Below are 27,031 nucleotides of genomic sequence, written 5' to 3'. Positions count from 1 at the left end.
ATCGGCTATTTCCAGAGAAAGAGAAAATAAACCTATGTGTGTACTGGCTCTTAGTTTCAGTTTTCTGTTAATATGCAACTCTTCCTAGTCTTAACTGATGAGGTCCTCTGGTTGCGAGCTAGGATTGGAGCAATTTTTCCCGGGATCCTGTGCCAGCTCCCCCACACTTATCTCTGTGTCCTTGAACAATTTATTCCTGCTCCTTGTGCCTGCTCCGTTTTCTCACGTGAGGAATGGAATAATTAGAGTGTCACATATCTCATAGTAATTAAAAGAATCAAATAATACTCTGAAGTCCTTACAAGAGTCCTTGGAACACAGTCTTCATTAAATGCTATTTGTTATTATTTCACGTGAAAGAATAGTCTGTCCCTATATGGACTTGGTTTGATGTTGTGTCTGCAGTTTCAATTCAATGCACAAGTGTCACTCCCCTGGTAGCCTTTGCTTCCCTCTCATACGCGGAGAGGTGAGAGGTGTGGGTATTTTACCAATGTTTTCTCCTCAGTCTGACTTTAGAGGATGGTATCATTTTAATAAAAATCATAGATCCAGTACTTTGTTTTCAAGCTCAAGGTCAGTGACAGCTTTGGCAAGCCCACATTTTCTTCATTTAGGATTTTAAATTGTTCTGCGAATGTTACATTAATGCAATCACTTCCACTCAGCATGAAAATATAACCATCTCTGGGACAAGGGGCGGGATGGGGCGGCTATTACAAAGCTTTGCAGACACATGTCACCATTCTGCAAAGAAAAAGAAGAGGCCCACTTCAATCCAAGGGCAGAAAACCTCAAGCGGAAATCAAACCAGATGCTCCTCTCATGCTTCTCTTGGACATGAAAACAGGAATGGCTGAAATTGAAAATGACGTGGGAAGAATGAGGCACCATTTGTGGGAGACAAAAAACACGAAGCCCATGAATACTATTTGTTCCCACTCCATTATTCAGCATCTGCTGTTGACCCTTCGTCATTTGCATCCTTTTGTGCTGGGCCACCTCAGATTTCCCATTTTCTGAGACAGATGATGAGTTCCAAATCCACTCTCAATAAGCCATTTGTTGACCATTTGTTCCTCTCGCAAGGGTGAATGCGTGGGGCTTGTTTGCAGCAGGATTGGCTGCAGACTGACTGACTTCTGCATGGGGAGGCGGCAAGATAATGACTAGCTAGCTCCCAGGGGCACCCCTGTAAAGATCCCCAGCCAGGTGAACAGGATGGATGAGGCTGGTTTGTGTTCATTTTCAGAAGGCGCTGGTTTAGATATTCCTGGGTTTGCTTTTTCAAGCAGGGCAGATACAGAATGAAAAGGAATCCAAGGGAAGATACAAATCTATCCATGGAAAACAAGGACCAAATTTACTGTTCTAGCTGAGCGTCCTGGAGATTGCAGCCACAGCAGGCTGGCCACGTGGGTGTGCTGAGCAGAGTTCAAAGGCGCAAGACTCTGATGCACAGGTGGCCAGAATGCAGGGTTCACCCATCCTGAACCAAGTGCTCATTTTTTCAAGTCCAAATGGCCTGGGAGCTTAGCTGGGGGGGTGGGGGGGGGACCATCTCCTCCTAAGCCTGCAAAACACCAGGAAACTCCTTTGTGAGCAAGGTTGATGCATTTAAAAGGAACTGCCCAAGTTCCTGTTTAATATGCAGAGGTCAATGGAAGCGCATGGTTTAATACGGGCCTGGCGGAGTGAGGGAAAAATTTAAAACAGCAATTATATTTTCCTACCAGATTTCATGTGCTCCTCTGAGTCTTATCCTTACTGTCTTCCTGATGCTTTTGATAATTATTTAATTGGTCTCCAATATAAACAGATGCTTTTTGAACTGCTTTTCAGGGTTGGTAGGAATAAATACTCAGAACTTTTGTCTTTCCCTGATAGAAAAGCAACACTTGGGTTTATTGATGGACACAAGATAAATAATTGAGATTTCCTGCATAACTTTCAATATGCAAATGTAGACTTTGTGTATTTGTTTGGAAATAGTCAAGTATTTCATGACAAAGCAACAGCTTTGCAAATAACGGCTGGGTTAGGAACAGTTTAGGATAGGAAAGGAAAAGAACATTTTTCAAATAACGCATTGAAAGAAAAAAAGGGTGAATCTCAGATCTAAAATTAAGTAATAATACATTCCATATTAGCACTATATGTTCTGGATTTGGTACTTCAATAATATTTAGGTGATCCCTGTAAAAAATTTGAATTTGAGGGCATTTAAGGCTTGATGAAAGAATAGAATGCATTCTTTCTAAATTCAGACCTCTACATTGCTGCCAAATAAGAAAATTTTATAACACCACATAAAGGCAAAGTACAATGCTATTATAATTGTTTTTAATACTAGCCCCTTCACATAGTTAATCTCAAAGCACGAGTGTATAAATGCCATGAAAAATAAAATTTCAAACCAACACCTCTCTGGAGCCCGGCACAGCTGGGCAAACCAACTGCTGTCAGAGACTGGATTACCCCCCTACTGAGGGATCTTGTTAGACTCTGGAGTGGTCTCTAGGGGGTACTTCTATTTTATATTGTAGGATCCCCACATGGCTAGCTCTATCAGGCAGAGTAAGACCTGTGTCCTTCTTGAAATCCCAAAGTGTTGGGAGGATTAATGAGATCTTCTCATTGTAAAACAGTTTGACATCAAAAGCAAAAATGGGAGTGGTGGACTATGACTCTGGGAAGGGGAGAGGCCCACCACTGGCCCTTCAGAAGTCACTAACCCCTCACACACCTGGTCGTCCTCTTTCCTGTTGTCTTGCTACCCAGTATGCCCCTCTCAATGGCACACATCACACTGTATTGTCAATGCATCCTCCATAGGCTGGGAGGCCTTGAGGAACTGAGTCTTAGTCATTTGGGTATCCTCAGAGCTAATGCAGCTCCAGGCACAGCAGGTACTCAATTAGTATTTATTGCAGAAGTGATAATACACAGCCGACATTCCTATTATCCAAAAGTATTGCCTCAACTCAACATAACTTTCTTTTAGACCATGGCCCTGCCAATTAATTTGATAAAAAGAATACGACTAGGACTAGATGTGGACAAGACGTGCCTTCCCTGTGGTATACATCTTTTTAAGGGATTTGATTTTGAATACTACAGGTCTAGCAGACCAAGTATAGCTTGTCAAGAGTCCTCATATCATATCACGTGACCTGTTTCACAGATTAATATGACCTACCAGGCTCTGGTGGGCAGTTGAATTTACCACCTTGATTTGGTGCAACAACCTTTAAAATTTTTCTTTTATTATGATATTAAACAGAGAAATGCCCTGCAGCCCAAAGCCACACCCAGATTCCTGTCCCATAGAAACTGTGAGATAAAAGTTGTTTTAACCATTAAGTTTGTAGTAATTTGTTATGCAGCTAAAAGTCTTCTGGTAACAATTCCAGTGTGTGTGTTTGGGGGGGGGGGCAGGGGGGGCACACCGACAAGCAATTCTCCGAGAGCATTTTCCCCACACAACATCAAGTAATTCTCTAGGACACATACCGGGTGTCCTAGAATTTAACTCAATTCAGCTCGGTTCTGTCACCATCCAAGGTGTTACCTGTGTGTCTGACCAACCAGCTAGACTGGAGTTCTCAAACTCAGGATGCCAATCACTAAGTCCGGCTTGTTATTTGTACTTGGGATCAAATGGCTATAAGTCAGAGACTCCATGACCTCCTCCTTGGGTTCTATTAGTTTGCTAGAGCAGCTCACAGAACTAAGAGAAACATTATCTACTAGATCATGAGTTTATTATAAAAGGATATAACTCAGCAACAGCCAGATGGAAGAGATCCATAGGGCAAAGCATGTGGGAGGGGACACGGAGTTTCCATGTCCTCTTCAGGTTTGTCATTTACCCTGCATATCTCCATGTGATCACCAGCTTGGAAGCTCTTCAAACCCCATCCTCCTGGGTTTTTATGGAGCTTTCATTATAGTCATGATTGATTAAATCATTGGCCATTGGCACTTGATTCAGCCTGCAGCCGTTCTCCTATTTCCAAAGGGGGTGGGGGAGTATTGAAAGTTCCAACCTGCTAATCACATGGTTCTGTCTCTTGGAACCAGACCCCATCTTTAGGTGCAATCCAAAAGTCACCTCATTAACATAAACACCTTTATGATTTAGGAATTACTTAGGAAATTCAAGGGTTTTAGGAGCTGAATGCCAGAAATAGAACGAAAACCAAATATGTATTTTTTATAAATCACAGTATCACAGCAGCTATAAGTAACAGATATAATGGCAGAGCGAGAAGTAGAACTCTGACTTCCTGCCTTCTACTCATCACTCAATGCATTAGACGCACCGAGCCCCTTTAATGAGACAGCAGAGTATGCGCTATCACGGTCAGAATAAAAACGGTTGTCCTCCTTTTTTGGCTAGACAAAAAAAAACTTCACAAGCATTAAAATAGCTGCAATTGATCAAAAATTAAATGGAGCAAGATAGAATATGTTGACGTGAGAAATGTCCAAACCTGTAGAGAATTTTAATGAGTTTACTGGAGCCAAACTGATGACAATTGCCAGGAAGCAAACTCTCAACAGATTTAGAAAACGCTATAGAGAATGGCAGTTTTGCAGCTCATTTTAGACATTAGAATAAAGGAGGAGACGTAATGAGGGTCACACAAAATCTATTTGTGACAGTTTGGGTGGGGGGCGAGCGACTGGAGAAAGCAAACCAGGGAATCTCTGCGATTGCATTAAAATAAAAAATGAAGTGACACACACTTTTTTTATATTGAAGGGGACATGAGAGTTAATCATTAACATTTATAGCACAAAGCCGTGATATTGGGGGAACAAAACAATGAGAGTTCTGTGGTTTGAGTCATGTGGATTGTGCCCTGAGGGATCCAGATAAAGAATATTATCCTGACATTTCAAAGATATGTTATCTTAGATGCATAAAGACAATAGATAGGCTCACTTAAGGTAGACACTGACCTTTGTTAAAAAAGCTTCAGGCCCAGGATGTGACTACCCTCCAGGACACATTTTTAGTTAGGGAATTTTATGTTCAGACCATCTTAAGTTAGTGAATTCCTGGACTCTGAGTTTGTGGGGCTCATCATGCTGGTCTCCTCTGAGCTTGTCAGATTTAGTATGTGGCTCTCTTTTCGTCCGCAAATATAAAAATGAACACAAGTCATCAGAGTGTTATGTCTGCAATTATATCTGTGTTTGGGGAAAGGAGTTTGGTTCTTTAAAATCACTTTCAGAGAAAATTTGTTCACATTGGAGACAAAAAAAAAATCTCTCTCTTTCCGATCCCACTGTCCCTAGCAGAGAAGAAGTCTTTCCCAGCCCAGAACGGAGCTATGGGTGGGAAAGCTCATTGTGGACCCGCTCAGCTGACTGATATTACTGGACCCCCATGTCCATCAGACATGAACTAGAAGGGCAGGGCTGTAGTCTTCACACCAGGAGCTTCCTCTGGTCTTCTGGCTATATCATCCATCATGACTCCCTTTCTTGGCCTTGGCTTAGGGCCAGCCCTTATGTCCTGCCATCTTCTAGACTATGAATAATCTCCCTTCGTTTATATTGCTTCTGTGAAGTATAACTTCATCGTGGTCCTCCAGAGCCTTCTCTTTTTCTAGGTTATATAAATTTAGCTCTTCACCCTCCTTTCCCAACTTGCCCTCCAATCCTCTTGCTAGTTCATTAATTTTTCTTCATTTCTTACACATATGCACAGGTACACAGCCTTCAGCAGGGTAAAGGGCCATGGGAAACAAAGATAATGTGAAAAAGCCAGAATGACACTGAGAAGGGAAAAATAAGAAATTTTTCACTTCGATAGTAAATGCATAGACACTTGTTTAGGGAAGGCCCACGAAAAGAAAGTCATTTTGTTATGGTTTTTGAAAAATTGTATTTACTTTCTTCAAGATAGCGTGTTCTAATTAAGATCGGCCTATAAGACGTTTCTGACATGTGCCAGGGGCGAGGGCCAAGAGACTTATCTCCTGCACTCCTTCCTCTCCCCCCACTCTCTAATCTTGTGTTCCCAGAAATTCACTCACTGTGCCCCAGGTGATCTTGACCTAGCAAATAAGCACCAAGGCCTGGAGAGAAACAGGAGCCACCTGCCCTTGGGCTGAAGGCAAGGACGAAGGCACTAAGTCCGCAGAGTGGTTCTGGGAGCACCGCCCCCTACCCCCACCCGGCCTGTGAGCCTCCCAGCCCGCAGGTCGTGGCTGCCTCTAGGAGGCACACCTGGGGTCATTTTATTGCAATACAGAAAACGCCGGAGGAAGAATCAATGACCCTATGCTTTGTTTTTGTTTTTCTAGAGATGCTCTTGAAACCCAAGTTTTTAAAAAAATATGATTTAAACAAATGAAGCTTTGTTTCATTTTTTATGACTTAAAAAAAGCTTTGTTTCATTTCTCTCTCCCTTTTCACTCACTCCTTAAGCTTTGTTTTATGGAAATAAAAATGAAAATATTTCTACTACCCAGGACTTAAATTTGGCCACTTCTGGCAATAGGGGCTGAGGAGAAAGATCATTTTTTCGGACTTTCCCTCATAATTATAAGACACTCTGTGCTGAATACTCCCGAGACATTTGACACAGGATGAAATCTGAGGCACAATAACGTGCTTTTAACCAAAGTTTTGTGGTTACACATTTACTTCAGAACCCAACAACTTCCAGAGTTTTTACTTTGTGCTGTCAGCAAAGTGTTATCACCTTGTTCACTAATGGACAACTTGAAGTACAAGGAGCTTCTGAGAGTCCTCTCTTCTATGTTACTAGTGACAGGAACCAAGGCTGGAACTCAGGATGGGTCCTGCTGCCCCAGAACAGTTTACCAGAAGCTGCCCTATGGGAAGCGAAATAATGGAAACTTCTACTATTATTTCATTATGTATCTTTCATATCTCAGGTTACTACTTGTGTTTGTGGCTCCATACTTAATGAAGGTGGTGCTTATCTTTATGGGAATAAAATGTTAATCTAAGAAATGCCAAGCTGCAGTACTCTAGACCAGTGGTTCCTACCCTTTTTGGCATCAGGGACTGATGCTCCTATGAGAATCTAATGCCTGATGATCTGAGGCGCCTGACAATCTGAGGCGGAGCTGAGGCAGTGATGTTAGCACTGGGGAGCGGCCACAAATACAGATGAAGCTTCATTTACTGGCCTGCTGCTCACCTCCTGCTGTGCGACACAGTTCCTAACAGGCCATGGTCCAGTACTTGTCCAAGGCCCGGGGATTGGGGACCCTTTGTCTAGACCCGTAATGGCTTATCTTACTTAATGAATGGGTTTCTGGGTTTACCTAATCTGATTTTTAGTAGGTCATCATGTTTTGCATAGGTTATCAGGGAACCAGAAGGGATGGAGGCAGGAGGTGGTGAAGGAGATCAGGGCTGGCATGGTATATAGCCCAAGTTTAAGTGGTGGTGGTGGGGGGGGGGGGGTTGAGGGGCAGGGCACATAGAGGTTATTACAAACTGAATTATAGCCCCCCTAAAATCCATATGTTGAAGGCCTAACTCCCAGTAATTTCAAATGTGACTGTATTTAAAACGAGGCAGGATAGTTAGCTAAGGAAGACCTCCCCAGCATCCCGCCCCCACCCACCCATGTGGCTCTGCAATTTCTCTTTTGTCGCTTACTCAACCCTATCTCTTTGGATTTCAAGCATGAGGCCCCAGTATGAGGAACAAACCAAGGCCAGGAGATAAGATCAATGGCCTTGAGCCACCTCCTCCCCTCCGGGGGGCATAGGAAACAAGCAAAGGTGTGGAGGCAGGCTAGATAGCCTTGGCACACCCCTCACCCAAGAAAACAAAAAGTCCAGCTGCTCAGACAGCTTGGGGCAATCTCTCTTTCTGAGCTGCCTGCACGTTTAAGTGTGTACTTTTGCTTTAATACAACTTCTGCTTTCCTGCTTGCTGTTTTTCCTGTCCTTGAATTCTTTCTTGCAGCATAAGAACCTGGTCACTGGAGCTCCATGATTGGAGTCTTCTCTGGACTCTCACCCTGTCGAGCTCTCTGGCATCAGAGAGGTAATTAAATTAAAATAAGGCCTTTAGGTGGGCCCTAGTCCAATCTGATTGGTGTCTTCATAAGGAGAAATTAGGACATAAAAATAAAAATACCGGTAATGTGGAAGCACTTAAAAAAGGTCATTTGAGGACATATCAAGAAGGTGGATATCTATAAGCCAAGAAAAGAGGTCTCAGGAGAAACTAATACAGGAAAGAGTCATGAGAACTATACAAACTGACTATTATAGCAGGTGTATTGAGCCTGCTACCTGCTGCCAGACATTGGAACCTGCATCAGCATGTGGCCAGACCACAGGGAACCTACAGGAAGATTCCTGCTGAGACTGCCTGCTGAGATTGCTCTCAATCACTTCCCCATGTCTTTAATGCTGCAAACCCACACCCGGAAAGGAAAACAGATATAAACCCAATTCACTGGGGTCTCTCTCATTCTGTCTTTGAGAGGAGACCATGTCTCTGTCTATGAAGTGTTATTTTCTCCCCTACTAAACTTTCCTTCTGCTCTCTGACACCACTTGAATTCTGTATAGTCAAGGACCCTCTCTCTTCCCTTGTTAGACTTGAGTCCCCACTCAAGGGGACTTGTTCTGTCTTGCATCAAAACTAAACCTGCTGACACCTTGATCTTGAACTTCTAACTTCTGGAACTGTGAAAAAAAATTAATTTCTGTGATTTAAGCCATCCAGTCTGTGATACTTTGTTATAGCAGCCCTAGCAAACTTACAGAGAGGTAAAGGTAAGGAAAGAATCAAGTGAATAAACAGATAGTGGGAGCTGAGTGAGATAGGAAGTCCAACATCTGAGGAACAGTCAGATGCAACCCAGGCCACAGCCCTGAAGGGAGGCAGGTAGAAAGTGCCTACCACATTTCTTCAGCCCTCTGCTTATAGAGCAGGCTCTTCCACACACACACACACACACACACACACAAAAACCACTATGAAGTCTAACGCACGTTTTGCTCATCTCATGGACAACAGAATGGGTACTATCTTTTCTCTGAACATGAGAAAATTTAGTCAAACAAAAAGAAAATTCTTAGGGAAGCAGAGAGAAGACAGGTGAATAAAACAGGTGCTCTCCAGTGTTAGGATGAAACTCCAAGGAGCAGAAAGTGGTTGTACTGATGCCACAGATTACATATATCACACCTGTTGTAGGCAGAGCAATGCACCCTTCCAAAGATGCCCACATCCCAGTCCCCAAAACCTTGCGCCTTAGTTACCTTACATGGCCAATGGGACTTTATAGATGCGATTAAGGTAACGAATCTTGAGATGGAGAGATTACCCTGGATTAGACTCAATGAAATCTTAAGAGTCCTTATAATTTCACAGAAGGAAAAAGTGATATGACATTGGAGCCAAAGGTTGGAGTGAGGCACTTTGAAGATAGAGACAGGTGTCATGAGCCAATGAAGGCAGGCAGCTTCTAGAAGGTGAAAAAAAATCAAGGAAATAGATTTTCCTCTACAGCCTCCAGAAGGAACCAGCCCTGTCTACGTCTTACTTTAGTCTAATGAGATTTCTTTTGTACTTCCGACTTCCAGAAGTGTAAGATAATAAATTTGTGTAGTTTAAGCCACTAAGTTTGAGGTAATTTGTTACAGCAACCAGAAAATCTTTAGCCTATCTTCCCTTCCCTTTCTTTGCCCATTTCTTTCTCCTTTTCAATCCTCCATATTGGTTTTCTATCGATAGTGAATCAGCAGAGGCTGTCCTGAGGGGAGGGCTGCATAGTCCATTTAGCTTGTGAATTCTCACCCTTGTCGCAGCTCTGAAGGCCTCTCCTGACCTGAGTCCAAGTGTCAAGGAACAACTATACTTTCTACTTCACAAGTCCCATCAGCCTGGGCCACTTCAAAGCATACAGCAAAAATTTGGCTTGGGCCTGATACCTTCAAATAAATTACTGTTGTAGGTATTTCAAGAAAAGCCAAACACCTTGCTATGGGCTTTGGATGCTATTCTAACCTTACAACTCTGTGACACAAGTATTGTTATTCTTATTTCCCAGATGAGAAAACAGATACACAGAAAGACCACATAACTCAAAGTTTGCAGAAATTCCGAAGGTTCACAATGACAAATGCTTGTGGAGTAAGATTTCTCTCTGTTTACACACTGTCCACTAGATAAAGCATAGCAGGAATCTTACTGTGGCCACAGGAATTTCATATGGCTTGCCTTATACCTGGCTCTGACCTAGGCAGCAATCTGATTTGAAGCCAGAGAACCCTCACTGAATCCCAGTTCTTGCTGTGAGAGCTTGAACAATATAGCAGAGTGGCTATTAAAATGAAATTATATGCAATCTTCAACTCGGCACTCCCGTCCCTGGGAATAGAGTCCTTAAAAATAAAATTACATAAAACTACATATTACATAAAACTACACTTACAAGGATGATTACTGTGGATTTGTTTATAGCAGGAAAAATCAAAGGAGAAAGGGAATGCCTATTACAGGAGAATGAGTAAATAAACGGGACGTGTCCAAACCAGGGGGTATTACACAGCCATTAAAACAATGAGCTAGATCTGCACAAGGCGGCTTGGGAAGAATCCCACAAACTATTTATTGTATAGTGAGAACTACAAGACACAGATCAGTCTGTAGAACATAAATCCATTTTTATAGGTCAATAACAAAACTTCGTATGTCTGAAATTACATAAGGTGTAGGCAAAAAAAGAGGCCACATACTAAAACTGACCAGCTCAGGAAAGGCCAACAAGATGGGCCCTACAAACTCAGAGACCAAAATTAACTGCATAGGATGGTCTGAACATATAAATTCCTAACTAAAAACAGGTCATGGTGGGTAGTCATATCCTGTGCTTGTAGCTTTCTTGACAAAGGTATATCTTTACCATAAGTGAGCCTGTCTATTGTCTGTTTGCATCTAAGATAACATACCCTTCTAAAGTCAGTAATCTTCTTCCAGACCCCTCAGAGCACAATCCAGTGTGCCAGATCACAAGACCACAGAATCCTTCATTGTTATCTTGTCCCCTGCCCCAACCCTAACCATCTCTATGTGCTGTAAATGTGAATTATTAACTCTCCTGTACCCGCCAATGCAAAGAAGTATGTGTCCCTCCATTTTACATTTCATCCAATCCGGAGATTTCCCTGCTTTGCTTTCTCCTGCCTCTTTAATCTATCACCAATGAATGTCATGTAATCCTCCTTACACCTCCTCATTTGATTCTAATGTATAAAGTAAGTCACAAAACTGCCATTCCCTGAAGCATTTTCCTAATCTGTTGATATTTTGCTTCCCGACAATTGTCAGTTTGGCTCAAAAAAAAAAATCAATAAATTCTCTACAGGTTTATACATTTCTTACCTTGACAAAGGGAAAAAAGTATCAAATGATACCATACAAAATTCAATATCCATTATTAATCTTTAAAAAGTGCATTTGCAATAAAATAGTGTTAGATGAATAAGTCTTTAACAAGAAAAAACACTTCTATCGTAACCCCAAAGCTTTATGCTCAACAAAGAAACAGAACTTGATGTTGTGCTAGGAGTATTAGCCAACACAATTGGGAAAGAGAAAGGAATCATAATTCTAAAAATTGGAAAGGAGGATGAAAAATTATTTGCAGATGCTATGACCATATACTTGGAAAAAAGAAAACCAACTGAAAAGCTACCATAACCAATAAAAATTTAGAAAGATGTTAAGGGTATAAAAATAGAAACATTAGCTTTCACACGCACACACACATGCTCTCATTAGAATCCCATAGATGATATAATGTAAAAAAGATTATATGAATATAGGTACCAAGACTGGAATTAATAAGAATATGTAAGTCCCATAAGAAAAAAATGTTTACAATACTCTTAAAGACCTAAAAAAAAAAAAAACACTCTTTAGAAATGGAAACACATTATGACAAAGATGTGAATATTCTATAACCTAAATTATAAGTTTAACACATTCTAATAAAAATACCCTAAAGGTGTTTAAAAAAAAAAGAACTCAATAATGTCATTCTGAAGCTCACATGGAAACATAAATTGGAATTACCAGTAAAACTCTGAAAAAGAACAATGGTCAGGGTAGAAGACAGAAAGAGTGAGTCATAGAAGATGTTAAAACATTTAAAACCTTAAATTATTAGGACATTATGTTAATAACATATGAATACATAGATGGACAGAAGAGAATAACAAAACCAAAAAAAGATGTATCTATAGAGACTTGAATTCAGTACATTTCAAATCAGTCATGAAATGATTCAATAGATAGTATTGGAATAACTGAAGGACTCTCTAGAAATATGTAGACTTGGATGCATACTTCAACTGAAACTGGGATTGTTTCCAAATAGAGCGAAAAGATTAAATGCAAACCCTGAAACCATAAAATTCTAGACAAAAAACACATAACCTTGGATTGGTCATGATCTCTATAACTCAAATTTAGAAGTGATAAAACACTGGTAAACTAAAAAAATGGAAGTTTTTCTATGGAAAAAACACCCTATTTACAGCCAAAAGACAAGAGTGAAACTAAGAAAAGCTATTTGTAACTCATATTCCAAAAGGCTAACTCCCTAATATATAAAAGCATATCCAAAAGAAAAATGGACCAAGGCTATAAATAAATAATGTGCTGAAAATATGTTTCTCAAACATGAAAAGATGCTCAACTTCATTTACCATGACAGAAATAATTCAAACTACTCTTGACATTTTTTATCTATCTGACTGGCAAAATTCCAAGAGTTTTATAACAAACTGCTGGCAAGGCTGTGGGGGAAACAGATGCTTAAACTCTTCTAATAAGGGGACAAATTGGTGCAACCCCATGGAGGACAATTGGGCAGTACCTACCATAAGTACAAAAGTTTTCTTTTACTTTTGATTCAGCAATACATCCTGCAGATACACTAGCACTTAGAGGTAAAGACACCTGACACACCTGAGGAGTTGTTTCAGCATTGTCCATAAGAGCAAAATTTGAGAACAGCCTCAGTGCCAATCAATCGAAAGCTGGTTAAATAAATTCGGAATTCACTTTTATAGATTAATAAAATACAAAATGGTACAGCTATTTAAAAAGCCTTGAACTCTTCATACTTTGATTGATAAAGATCTCTAAGATGTAGTTAAGTGAAGGAAAAAGATATGAAGTAACATGTGTATGCTGCCATGAGTGTAAAAAGGGAGAAATATATCCATACACACATAAAAACCCTCCAGAGTCACAACAGATTAATAGTGCTTACCTTTAAAAAAAAGTTTTGCTTTTCAAAGTACACAAATGCATTACTTGTTGAAAAATTAAATATTTGAGTTTTTCTGTATTTTTTGTCATCAGCATACTTTACTTTAGCAATGAAAGGTATTTTAAGAAAAAAGGAACTTCGAAGTCCAAAGTTTGAAGTTAGATTAAGTGCTTTTAAGTTCTCCTTTCATGTCTGAGTAACTCTATGGCTTTGGGCAAGATATTTAACCCTTGAAGCTTTACCTCTAAAATGCAATATAATAGCACCTCATAGGTTGTTTTGAGGATTCACTATGATAATGACTGTAAAAGATTGGGCCCAGAGTAAGCCCTCAGTAAATACCACCTATTATTCTCACCCCCCACCTCCACCCTGGGTTGTCCGTGGAATAACAGACCTAAAACTACTGATGCAGAGCAGGCATTCAGTGAACATTCGTGCCCTTGCCCTTCTCTTCTGATTCCTCCATAGCACGCTTAATGATAGGCCTCAGTGCTGGCAATGGCCCCCTTCTTCTCGACAAAATTCCAGAATCATCTTTCTTGACAGTGCGCCACCATAAAGGAAAGAAAAACCTGAACCCTGGGCATAGTGATTAATGACTTGTTTCAGAGGCCATCTACCCTTCTCATACTGAACTTCCCCAATAATTGTAAACTGCAAGACCTGGTTTTGAGCTGCTGGGCTGGAAAAAAAAGAGGAATTAAAACACAGCAAGGAATCTCAGTGATCAAAGCTTGATGCAAATTAGCAATTATGCTGAGAAATTTTGAATTTCCAAGTGACCAAAATTTACCAGACATGCAAAATTAATTAACTTATGCTTTTCAGCCTCCCCTTTCCTTTCTTGATGTTAATATTTGAGTTGAATAGATTTTCAAGATTAAATCTAAGAGGTCATAATTCAAAGCGAGATTGGTTACTAATTAGTTTAACCAATATTTATTAATATTAATATCGTGCAAAGTGCAAAGCATGATATTGGTCTCTGCATGATCTGAAGAAAATAAGTTATAATGTTTCTTCAAAAGCTGAATAACGCAAAGTAAAAGTAGTACTTTGGGGTAGGAGAATAAAATGCCATTTATTACAGTGTTATTAAAGTTTTTCTCCAAAAAGATAAAACCAACAATTTATAAAAAATAGAGACAGAATGCTAACCTACTTTAGAAAGTGTGCTTCAAAATTTTTAAAACACTAGTTTCATGTAAGTAATGCATGTTGATTTTTAATCATTCTTATCTGTTCAATAAGGGAGCTTCTATGAGTGTTTACTATGCAATACTTTATAGGCAGAATTTAATTAATATTTGAAGATATAAATCTCTTTCATATAATATAATCTGTTACAGTCTCTTTTGGAGCCTGGAGGGGGAGAGCAGTCAGAAGTGAGGAACAGTTGTGTTCACTATTTCTTTTACTCTCACAACCCTTCAGCATAGGCACCATTATTCCCACATGATAGACAGTGTAGCAGCGGCTTAGGCAGAGAGGGGACCAGCTGATGTCTCCTTGAACAGTAGACAGCCACATCCCAGATCTGCCTCCTATAGGGCACATGCTCTTTCTCCTCTTCACCCCAATGCTTTGTTTCCCTTGCACTTCACTAGTCATTAGTGAGACAGAAGGCCAAGGTGAGCATGACCATGCTCATAGCTTGGTGACTGATTACAGAGGATCAGTATCAACAACTGCCATGGCCTGCTTTGTGCAAAGAACTGAAAACAGGCCATGATTTTAGATTCTAAGTCCTTAGAAGGAGATGATGTAGACGAGGGGAGGGAATCTACCTTTTAGGCCTCTGTAAAGGATCACTCAACTATTGGGTACTTTTAAGAATTGGGAACTGTCCTTATTTAATTGCATTTCCTACCCCAAGTTCAGGGTGCTGCATCCTCCACACCCCATCTGAGCCCTACCCGTGGTGTGTGCAAACAAAGCTACCTTTCTGAAATCTCTCATCAGTTATTTCTTCTAACAAGGTTGTGTCAATAATATTTTTGCTGTGGACCTCTGTTTCATATCCTGACTCATTTTTCCTTTAGACACTAATCATGTTAGAAATTCCAGGACAACTGGGAATTTTCAGGTTGAATTCCTCAAGACAGTATTTTATCTATTTCAGCCCATGACCGAGACCACAGACTTCCTGTACATTCTTCCATGACCTGTATGGTCTCTCCTCCAAAAAGCAAAGGAGTCTATAATTAATCTGGCATGAAAAATAGGGAGAAGGCTGGGGTAGAGGATACAGATATGGCCTGATACTTTAAGTAGATTCTTCCAGATCTCGCCGAGATAGAGAGAGCTCTATTTTTCTGACTAATAAGAAGTAAAACTCTAGAAAAAAAACTGTTTAAATGACTACTTTAAAGACTCTGGAAAATAAATGGCAGCAGGTGAGTGAATTGAGGAGAGAAATGAAAATTTGAAAAATGGCTAATGTTTGTGACAGTGTATTTCCTGGTCTTATGTTTTTATTTATTTATTTTTTCCTTCTTTTACCTCCTGGCTTTGCCCTAAGGGCAAGCCAAATATGGAAACTGCACAGCAGGACTAGACAATGAAAACATACACACACACACACACACACACACACACACACACACACACATACACACGCACCATCTTTCTGACCATAAGATTGGCATTTGGAGCCCTTTAAATGTTGTAGAGTATAGGCAGAATTCTTGGAATTTTTTTCTCTTTTTTTCCCCTCTACCAACCTGCCCCAAGGCCAGGCACATAATTGCCACAGCAGCATAAACATCTCAAAAACTCCGAGATAAAACCCATCTTTCTGAGCGGATGAATTAAGAAAATGGGTCTCTCTTGTGCAGAGTATGGAGAAAATTCCTGTTATTTTTCTTTTTCCCTCTTCATTTCTCCCTCAGAGCAATAGTGACAGTGATCACAATTTCAAGAGAAATCCATCTTCCTAGCTAGAGGAGGAAGAAAAGAGGCCTTAGGGAACCAACAATGGGTGGAAGAAATACTGAAGAGGAGAGAATGGGAAAAAAGGAACTCCCCAATTCCATAGACAAATTGATACAAATCCCAGGTTCACCTCAAGCTATAAATTTGCAGAACAATCAAAAAAGCTTAAGTTCTGAGAACCAAACTACCATATAAGCCACTGCTCATATCCCAGACTTTCCTTAGTGGTGTATACAAGGAACACAGCTACACAGCACAGCAAAAGCTTTGAAAATTGAACTCGCATTGGAACCACTGCCCGCAGAAGGCAAGTCACATTGATTACCTGGACACAGAAAAATCTGTTTTCTCCAGAATGTTATAAGACCTGGAGCTTCACAGCATAATATACAAAATTTCCAGGGTACAATTCAAAATTATTTGACATACCAACAACAAGGAAAATCAGACTTATTCTTCAGTAAAAGATAAATACCGACTCTGAGATGGCCCAGATTTTGGAATTATCAGAAAAACTTTAAAGCAGCTCTAATAACCGTTCTTCATTAGGTAAAACATGTTTCAGAGCAGAGAGAAAGGACAGGAAATTTAACTGCCTGCTCCCTCTTTTTTCCTATATCTTCTTGGTCAATGTTTGCCTTACAAGGAATTTTTTTTTTTTTTTTTTTTTTTTTTTGGTATAACCCACCCCTTTGGCAGCCCCTTGGCAAGGAAGGGATCATGTCTTACAGAAGTTAGAAAAAAATTTTTTATAAAGGACTGAATAGTAAATTTTAGAGTTCATGGGCAATATGGTCTCTTTCACAACTACTTGAGTCTGCCATTATAGCGCCATTGCAATCGTACACAATATATAAAGATATAGCATGACTAGGTTTCTTTCAACTTGACCAAAATAAAGAAGAGAAAGAGAAAAGGCAGCAGGTTAGATTTGGGCCAAAGATCCTCATTTGTTGACCTATGTCCTATAGCATAACTCTACATTCAAATCCATAAGTAACGAGGATTCAGAGAGTCCAGGATGATGGGGTACATGAGAAAACCAAGGAACCTATGATTGTGAGTCCATTTTTGAAACTCCTTTGCCATAAATTGTGTGCATCAATCTGAGACAATTGTGTAGGATACAATGCCAACAGATAAGGAATTCTGTGAACCCTCATATGGTTGAGGCATAGAGGATAAGCAGGGAAAATCCATGTCTGGAGTAGATAGTAGTACCAGTAAAGCTAAGTCATTGCCTTTTTCAGAATGAAAGAAATACAAAATAATCAACCTGCCACCAGGTACCTGAATGGTCTCCCCAAGTATGGTGTCATATTGAGGGCTCTGTGTTGATCACTTCTGGTGGTAGGCTACCTTCAGCAGAAGTAGCTACACAAACCTTGATGAGGGGAAGCTCATGTTGCGTCAAAACAAAGCTTCCTGTTATCGTGGCACTGGGGGATCCAACAAGAGGCTGATTGGCATCTACAGGATGGATCATTCTGGTCTAGAGAAGTTGATACTTATCTGCGGTTGATGTTTTTTGGTGCACACTAAAACCCAAAGATGTACACAATGTGTATTCATTCTCATGGATCCATCCACATAGCTCTGTCTCAGATAGCCTAGTCATTGATTTGTAGTCTTATTCTTTCAAGCCCCTGACCAACCATGTATTCACCATTGCTTGTGAGTCAGTGTACGGCCATTTCTGAAGCCACCTCTTCCTCCATATGTTGTAACTATGAGTATATTGTTCACAGTTCTGCCCACTGGGAGGATTTCCCTTCACCATTATCCTTCAGAGTCACACATAAATGAGACTATAATGTAGCAGCTGTTCATTTTCAGCTAGTGTCAACATATTGCTTGGACCCATCATTGAACCAACCAGAGTCCTTTTCCCCATTAGTGGAAAAGCTATCATTGGCCAAAAGTATAAATGAGGGAGATGCATCAATGCAATGTCAGTAGGTAATAGAGGTCTGGGACACCCAATTATGTAATTTACCTTTTTTGTTGTTTTGGAAAATATTTGACCCTAATCCTCAATAAGCCACTACTATTTTATAATGATTTACTATTGTCTCTACTCTACTGTTTAATTCAGTGCATCTGTTGACATCCCACTCATAAAGGGCATCACAGTTTAAAGTCACTTGGTATTCCACGGTTAAGTGCTCAGTCACTACTAAGAGTTATTTAAACACCAGAGGCTGTTTTTCAAACACTGAAGTTCTCTGCTGCAGAAGTCCTGGTTTTGCTACAGATCCCCATGGATCTGTTCTCAGTTCTCTTACTTTGGCTTTTTAGAGACTTCATACATTATTTTTATCTAACCAGATACCACTAGCAACCACTAAAACTGCAGCTTGTAGAGCCTGGACCTGCTACTGAACATTCTTTTGCCCTAGGCCCTGCTCAAAGCCTCTGAGTCAACCAGTAATTTGGTTGCATAAATATTCCCAGCCATAGTATCTGGTATCTCCAAAATCCAAAAAGATGTAAAGGCATTGTGCCTCTTCCTTAATGGCAGGAAGTAAGAGGTGCAATAATTTCTTTTAAATTAGAAGGAATGTCCTGGCATATCCTTAACTACTGGACCCCCGAAAACTTCACTAATGAAGCAGATCTTAATTTTTTTTTCTCCCAGCCTATGGCATGAATATTTATTAAGGCAGCTAGGGAACATTCCACTTCTAGTTCACCCAGTCCATACAGCATGATGGCATCAATACAGTGGATCAGTGTGTGTTGTGTACTATGCCACGTCAAGAGTCAAGGCCTATGAAGTCTGCATTATAGCCTCATGGCAGGACAGTAAACGTACATTGCTATCCTCTTCATATAACGATATTCTGCTTTTGATTCTCTCTATTGCTGTGTATCAAGAAGGAAGAATTCACTAAATGCATAGTAGACTATGGACCAAAGGCTATGTTGAAATTCTCCCTTAAATATATTACATGTGGCCTAAGAGTTGTGATTCAGACTACTGCTGGGTTGAGTCTACAGCACTCCGCTTCCCTAAGTATTCTTATCTGTTCCTCAGTTCTATGTCAAGGAAGTTCAAGCATCTCAATTCACTTTTAATATAAGTGATCATTGTGTTCAATATTCCAGGATCCATTTCTGCAGCATATTAGAACAAGTTTCAGGTATCCCTGAAAGGATACGGAATCTCAAATTCTTCCCTATCCAGCATATATATTCCATGCCTTCCCTCCCCTCCCCAGTTTAACATGCTCAGAATCAATTCCCATATAAGTTCTTCTGAATCCTGTTAGTATATATCAGCCAAATCGAACAATTCCCTTTGCATGTTTTTCTAACAGCAGAGCTTACATGTTCCCACTTGGGTTGTGCTGACTCCTGTTTACTGGTCTAAAAGCAGTGAGAGGTCATAGGGGCAAACACTGACAAGAATCAGCACCATTTAAGGCACTTGCTTCAGGTGAAATCATACGTGGTACTCAGGCAAGGTGGGCTGCTCTCTGGCAAATGAGAAGGGCAAAAGGAATCTGGGGGGTTAAAATTCTCAGGTCCACCCATACAGATGTCTCCATTACAGATCTCAATAATACTCTATCACAAAGATGCCTGTCCACATATAGAAGTTCTGCTTTCTAGAGACTACATTTTATAATTAAATCCCAGGCCTGATTTCTGGCACTTTCTGCCCTGAAACTTTAGTTGTACAATTATGTGCCCTGGAACTATCAATTTTTTTCAGTCCAGTGAAGCCAAAAACAACCATGTTACTCCAATATATACATAATTATCATTGCCATCATACTAATGAAATACCAGTTATTTGATCTCTCATCACCTGGCCCTCCACATGTACCTCATCTCAATCAACCACAGGTAAAAACTTAACTACCTGTGATATCATTACATATCAAGGGTTATTAATAATCTATTAATTACCAGCAAAGCACTCCCTATTGCCTTCTGATCAATGGGCAAACTCTAAATCTTATTCTGAGGGTCTACTCTTTAGAACCACTTCTGAAATTAACTATTTTATCCTCAGTTCCTTAAAAAACAGAGTCTGAGCCAAAGATAATGTGCCAATGCATTTTTGGAGCCCAGGGCAATTAGAGTGGAAAATAGTTAAGGCACAGAGGATGGAAAGCAATTAAAAGTGATATGTTACTACCTGGACGCTAGTTCACAATGAGCCGTCAGGAGATTCAGCCAATCTCTCAGCAGGTTCACCTGCTCAGTCATGTTGGACTCCTCCACATACGGGCAATTCTTGGAAAAGTCCATTGTAGGGAGGAAAAGAGGATTTATCTGATGGCTCCTTCACATCCCCCACTGGTAAAAATTTGCCCAAAGACTTACTGAAACTGTCTTTGCCTTTTCAGCAGGTACTTGGGAAACCTTGCAGCCTGTACTTCTGCCTGGAAGTGACAGTAGTAGCTAAGGGCTCTGTAATTGGTTTTCCTCAGGCAGTAGAGTCAAATGAGCTCACAGGGAGTCAGTCCTTCAGCCATAGGAGTGGCTTATGTGAAGATATGTGGCCTGTGGACTGGAAATCAGGTGAGGCCAAAAGAATCTAAGGAGGTGCATAGATATACCCCTTAAAGAAGGTAGGTGATTTCATTATTACACTTCTAGACACTCTACTGGTTCTTAGAATAGACATATTTCCTGCCATCAAGAAACCTTTGTCTAACGAAGATAACAAAAATAAACACTTTACACAATATTTAGTACTATAATATGGGTTTTAAAATGCTGCAGTTTTCCAGAAGAGGAAATTCAATCATGTCTGGGAATTTGTGGAATGGTGTTCCCAGAAGAAATCATAAACTGCATTAAATTTTGTAAAAATCAAAGTCTTTAGTTAGAAAAGAACTCAAGGGATCAACCGGCAAAGCTTTTACTCCAATCACCCAAGCTTTCGTTATTCTGAGACCCAGAGTAGGCAAGCACCGGCCCAATCCCCACCCCCCCACCCCGGTTTGCACTACATGTTCTGGTGTTATTAACCATTTGCACGTTCCAGATGGATGACATTACATGTCCCTGAGCCTTTTGTAAATAAAACTCCTTACCCACAATGCCCCTCTGTGTCAGTCAGGGCAGACTAACTTACGTTGCTGTACTGACCACTCTGTTGCTTTAAGCAACAAAGGTTTACTTCTGCTCATTGTAGTCACTCAAGAACCTAGGCTGATAAAAGCTTCATCTTAAGATGTGTTCACAGTTTCTGTAGCAGTGAGAAGGGAAAATGGTAAGTCATATGCTTGCATTTAAAGCTTCTACCTACAAGTGACACATGTCGCTTTCACTCACATTTCTTTGGCTTAACCACAACACACTTAAATTGAAGAGGATAAGGACAGGCTCTTGGTGCCAAAGAAAGAAAAAGCAGGAACGATCAATGAACAATATTAATGACTCTCCTTTTTAAAACTTCTTTATCTGCCTAATTCCTACTCAAGCATCTAGATTCAGACCAGATGTTATCCATTCGGAAAAACCTCCATTTCCTCCACCTCCAGGCTGAGGAGGAGATTTCATCTGCACTCCTGACACTATGTATTTACCTTAACCACAGCACCAACAATACTGCATAGGCATTATCTCTCTGCCTGTCTGTCTCTCACACAGTACTGAGTGCTCCTAAAGACAGTTACCATTTCTCATTTACCACTGTGTACTCAGCACCCAGCAGCACCACACGTGCTATATAACATACTCAATGCATGTTTGTTGAACTGAACAAAACGGACGCGACAGCACCAAAAATAGAACTTCCTTCTTGTAAGACTCCATTGTGCCAGAACAAAGTGAAGCATCGCGCAGTGTTAAGCATTTTTTAAGGCCAGTCTCTCTTCTCCTGTTTATCAAATTGAAGTGACACATTCAGGTGATAAAAAGAACTCCCCTACAACAGAACCTAAATATAAACACTCTAGAAAACTTTTGCCTTCGTCTGTGTTGCTAGTCAAGCGAACCTTGCACGAATCCTCGTTTTTGGGGGGTTTTTTTGTTGTTGTTGTTTTGTAAGCAGTGTTTATACAGCAAGGCGTACAGCCTGGATTGGGAAAGTGATTCATTTCCCTAGCTCTTTGCAGAGACATGAATCAGGTCAAAAGCAAAAGTCATTTGGAAATCTGATTTCTCTGTGGGCTCATCTATTCTGCTCCGCTAAGTGGGTGAGTCCCACGAGCTCCAGTCCTGCCTTTTCAGTGCCATTAAGAAAAAAAAGGAAATCGTACTTACACATTTTCTCAAGCCCAGGCTCATTCGATGATGGTCAGAAAAACGTAGGCCAGGTCCACTGCGGGGTTGAACAGAGCCAAGGACAGCGGATAGATTTGGCTGATAGTTACCAGAGACGCTGTCCTGGCGCACTCCTGCACAGGTTTTCTCCAAGGAGACCAAGGAGCAGTTCCCGGATATTTTATGCAAGGGGTGGGTGGTTCATGGCCCAGCAGCATTGGTAGCACCTGGAAACTCGTTAGAACTTCGGAATCGCAACTCCCGCTGCACACCTGCTGGATCAGTGGGATTCCCAGGTGACTCGTGTATCTTCAGTTTCAAGAAGCACTGAGCTGGGCTCTGAACACTTTATGGAAGTGGCTGATTAAGCGTAAGGATAGCTGTGCCCACCACTGCCTCCATCTGTCACTTCGGGAAAGGTGAACACTCCTTGTCCTGTGAAACACAGCAGAGCACGATTTTAGTCAGGGCGGACTAAGTCGTTCAGAAGACAAGAGAAGATTGAAGGTGAAGGGAAATCATCCAAGGATCTCAGGCCCAAGTCCTCCTATGGATAGCTCTCTTTGTAAAAGAAAAGATGGACAGCCAATTAACTGGGGCAGAGGTGACACAAGAGACCCGGAGATGCTGCAAAGCCATTTCCGAAGGCTCAAGGGGCTTCTAGCCTCATACTATGAGCTACAGTTGGCAGCTCATTCACAGCCTTCACCCTAAGGGAGGGTCATGACAGGCAGGGGAGCAGTGGGATTTGTGGTCTGGTTAGAACTTCCCAAGTCATTTATTCTCCCTTCCACAAATACAGGAACTCTTCTGTCCTTGTTTATCTTCTTATCTGACTATCAGTTGTTGTTTTTGTTTTTTGGTTTTTCGGTTTTTGTTTTTACTGTGTTTCGTCTTAGTTTCATCTTTCCCCTCCTCCCTGCTTTCCCTCAGCACTCTTCACATCACTTTGGTTTACTGGTTACTTGACTACCGTGTGATATGATTTGTCTAACCCATCATTTTACCTTTTCTAAGTAGATTATTTTAGTCTATGTCATTTCATCGACCGTGAGATGAAGGCATTTCTCTAATGACTGTTGCTATCTTTTGAATGTATTATTATATTGTTAAACAATGACACTGAGAGTTAGTGTGTTCTTTTACGATGTGACCAACACCGACACGCCGAATATAGTTACTTCAAAGGAATTCAGCATGCTAGGCTAGGCATGGGCAAAAATCTTGCCTCATCGATTATCTCTGCTCTCTCCTGCATTGGCAACCTTTCTATCTCCAGTGGCAACTGACCTTCAGCCTACAATATATTCAAGTCTCCTCCAACTTAAAAAAAAACAAAAAACAAAAAACTTCCTCCATACTGTTCTCCTTTAAACATGCCACCCCATCTCCTTTCTTCCTTTTGATGCCCTTAAATATCTTCTGTACCTCCCCTTCTTCTTCTTCTTTTTTTTTTTTTTTTTGGTACGGCCTCCTACGTGAACTTTCTAAAACGTAAACTGTTACTGCACACAGCAGCTTGAAATTTAGTGTTTTTCTTCCATTAACTCCAGATGAAAATCAAGGCAGACATTGTTCTTTGCAGCTGAGTCTCAGGCCCAATTACCAACCTCATTTCAAGTCATTTCTTCCCTGCTCAAATCATACATCCAACCACACGGTCCTTCCTAAGAATTTTTAAACACAATCATGGCTTTTCTTGCTCCCTACCTATGTCCATGTCAATTCCTCATTGTTGACGACTTTTCCCTTTCAGTACACAAAGAAGTCCTGCTAGCCTTTCGAGCCCCAGCTCAGGTCACCATTTCTGGTGGGGCTTAAAGCCTTGCCTCACCACCCCATTTCATTCATTGTCATGTAAATATACTCCCACAGTGTGAGCTTCTTGGATGCTTGGATTTTTATTGTATTTGTCTTTATATCACAACTTTTAATAGAATGCCTGACACCTAAAGGTATACAAGCGCTTATTAAATACATTTCAAATGAACACCAGGTTATTTTTTTTTTCAGTTTGTTTCATATTTTGGTTTTAGATTCATAAGATGCTAACAATTCAGTCTGAAAAGAGTCATGTACAGAGGCACGACCGCTGGAAAGCATGCCATGGCTTCAGGGAGGTGTGCAATTCTGGTTGGACACCAGTCTCCCAGGGGAAAACGGGTCATGGAGACTCGCCAGGCCTCAGCCCTGACCTTCCTCTCCCCAGCTGCTTTGGATTTGATCTGCTGAAAAAGCAACTCCTCTGGCTCCTCGGCTGCCAGAAATTACCCGGGGTAATGTGACTATTACGACAGAGGAAATACGGGCCCCTTCCCTGCTGGCCAGACATTTGCTGAAAATTAGGGTAAGTTAGATTGGGCAGCAGTCAGGCCTCAGAGTTTGGGGGCATTGAATAAAGGAATAGAAGCCTAGAGAACCTAGATGGTTTTCCCTTAAAACTTCACACTTACTTTATTGAGCAGAGAAACAGGTAGGCTTTTGGGGAAGCACCTTACAAAATCCCACTTCAGTCTCTCAGTCTCTATATTGTGCCCTCAGGTGACCTCCAAATTTCATGTGTATGGTTCCTTATCTGCATTCAGTCAAGGTTTCTGGAGCTATGCTGTGAGCAGAACTGCAAACGCTGAGGGCTCCGATCTGGCTTGAATTCTGCTAGGGTTGAACCGGCTTCTCAGCTGGCTCAGGGGCTCCCAGTGAGTCAGTGGGAGAATGGCCCATCCTGTTTCACTCACGAGAGGTCTTCAGTACACTCCACAGCTGCCCCAAAGGCCAATGGGGAGTAGGGAACAGCAGTGAGCATCTTGGCATGCATCGGAGTCCAAAATGGGTACATTTTGGATGTACTTTTTGATGCTCCAATCAACTCTTTCTTGCAGCCAGACATGGGAACTTCTCTGCTCTCAGAAGAAACACACTTCATGGTGAGCTCATATCATCAAGAGATGACTCTGTGAAATGGACAATAACTTTGCTAAAAATTAGTTGGATGTGTTCATGTGAACAAGTCCATTGTTTATCTTTGTCATCAATGTAAATAACTGCAGCGCGAGATTTTTAAGTATTGAAATACTTGTATTTTTCCTGGAGCAATTCTTTTTCTATATTTTTAAATTCTGAAATCTGATTTTTTTTTTACAACATGAAATATACTCAGAGAGTGTGATTCTCTGCATTAAAATTTCAAATCCAACAAAAACTGCATTAATCTATGTCTCAGTGATCCTCAAGAAGAGAATGAAAATGACAATGGATGAAGCCAAGCTTCTATTCCAAAGGATATTTCTTTCTCTAGATCAAAGGCTTTTTGAAAAAGTGGAATGTAAACACGATAGAATCGAAATCAATGCAGGTAACACAGCATCGATACTCCATCTACAACCTGATGATGCTAAAAGAGTCAAAGACAAGCTGGGAATGAATGCTCTCTTTGAAATAAAGCTATAGCTGGCCATTGACAAAAGATTGTGGGCCATGCAGAAGAAAAAGCTTTTCAAAAATACCTCCTCAGGGGGAGAGGTAGATGAGATAAAGTGAGTCAAATACAGGGGGTAAGGGGAGGGTGAAGTGGGTAAAGGGGATCAAATACATGGTAGTTAAAGGAAACTGGATTTGGGTGGTAATCACAAAATAGAATATATAGATGTCGAACTATAATGTACACCTGAAAATTATATAATTGTATTAACCAATGTTACCCCAATAAACTTAATATAAATAAATTAATTAAATACCTCCTCAAAGTCTTCAAACCAGGAATGAGATTATAAGTTAGAGAAAAATATTTAGAGTCAGTTTATCACAAGTTTTACCATTGTCTCTCTTATAAAGTAGCAAAGATTTATCAACAGCTGGAATAATTTGCATCTAAGTAGAAAATAAAAAAAAAAATTGAAAAATAGTTGTTTTATGTAAAATGAAATTTTGAGTAATATTTAATTTTCAACTTTCCATGGTCAGTTAAGGTTTTCCTTTTATATAGAGTTTTTGATTACTCTATTTTATCAATTTTGTTGCTAATAAATGATTTTGGAATAATAATGTATGCTTAATATGCATACTTTTTAAAATTTAGATTTTTACTTGTTTTAGAGTATATTTAATTTTTTAATCGTTCATATTAAATACTTGGTTTATTTCATGAATTCTGAATACATTATAAAACATAAAATGCCAGCATCAATACTAGTATTGCAATGTTGTGCTAAATAAATACCATATCAGTATTTTGTTTTGTTATTTAATTAACAAATAATATAAAAATAAAAGCCCATAATCTCTCTCCCCTCTGTTCTCTCACATGCATGCACGCACACACACATCATACAGGGACCATATAGGGCTTCAGGTTTCTGTTTCTTCCTTATATTTTGGTTTCAGCCATTTGATTAAATTGAATGCTGAACAAGGTTCTTCAGTTTTATTGTAATTAGGGCTATCACCCCAATCTGGGTATCACAATGAAATAGAAATTGTCAGTCACCAGGAAACAGAAGCTGGCTGAAGAATTTTATTGTTTGTATTCTCTTAATAAATGAGCTTCAAGCAGTATTCAGACATGATGAATTTTGT

At 40.3% G+C, this 27,031-nt stretch overlaps 1 long non-coding RNA gene across 1 annotated transcript in view; it reads right to left on the bottom strand.

Moving 5' to 3' along the window:
- LOC118614953 overlaps window positions 1–20,890 on the bottom strand; it is a 145,185-nt gene extending 124,295 nt beyond the window's left edge. The window contains exon 1 of the long non-coding RNA XR_004956183.1: window positions 20,382–20,890. This is a non-coding gene — a long non-coding RNA (uncharacterized LOC118614953). The remainder of the gene's footprint in view (window positions 1–20,381) is intronic.
- Window positions 20,891–27,031: the final 6,141 nt, after the last annotated feature.

Source organism: Rousettus aegyptiacus, unplaced genomic scaffold (assembly GCF_014176215.1).
Source record: "Rousettus aegyptiacus isolate mRouAeg1 unplaced genomic scaffold, mRouAeg1.p scaffold_m13_p_3, whole genome shotgun sequence".
Classification (NCBI taxonomy): Eukaryota; Metazoa; Chordata; class Mammalia; order Chiroptera; family Pteropodidae; genus Rousettus; species Rousettus aegyptiacus.
This window is presented reverse-complemented; position numbering and strand designations above follow the sequence as displayed.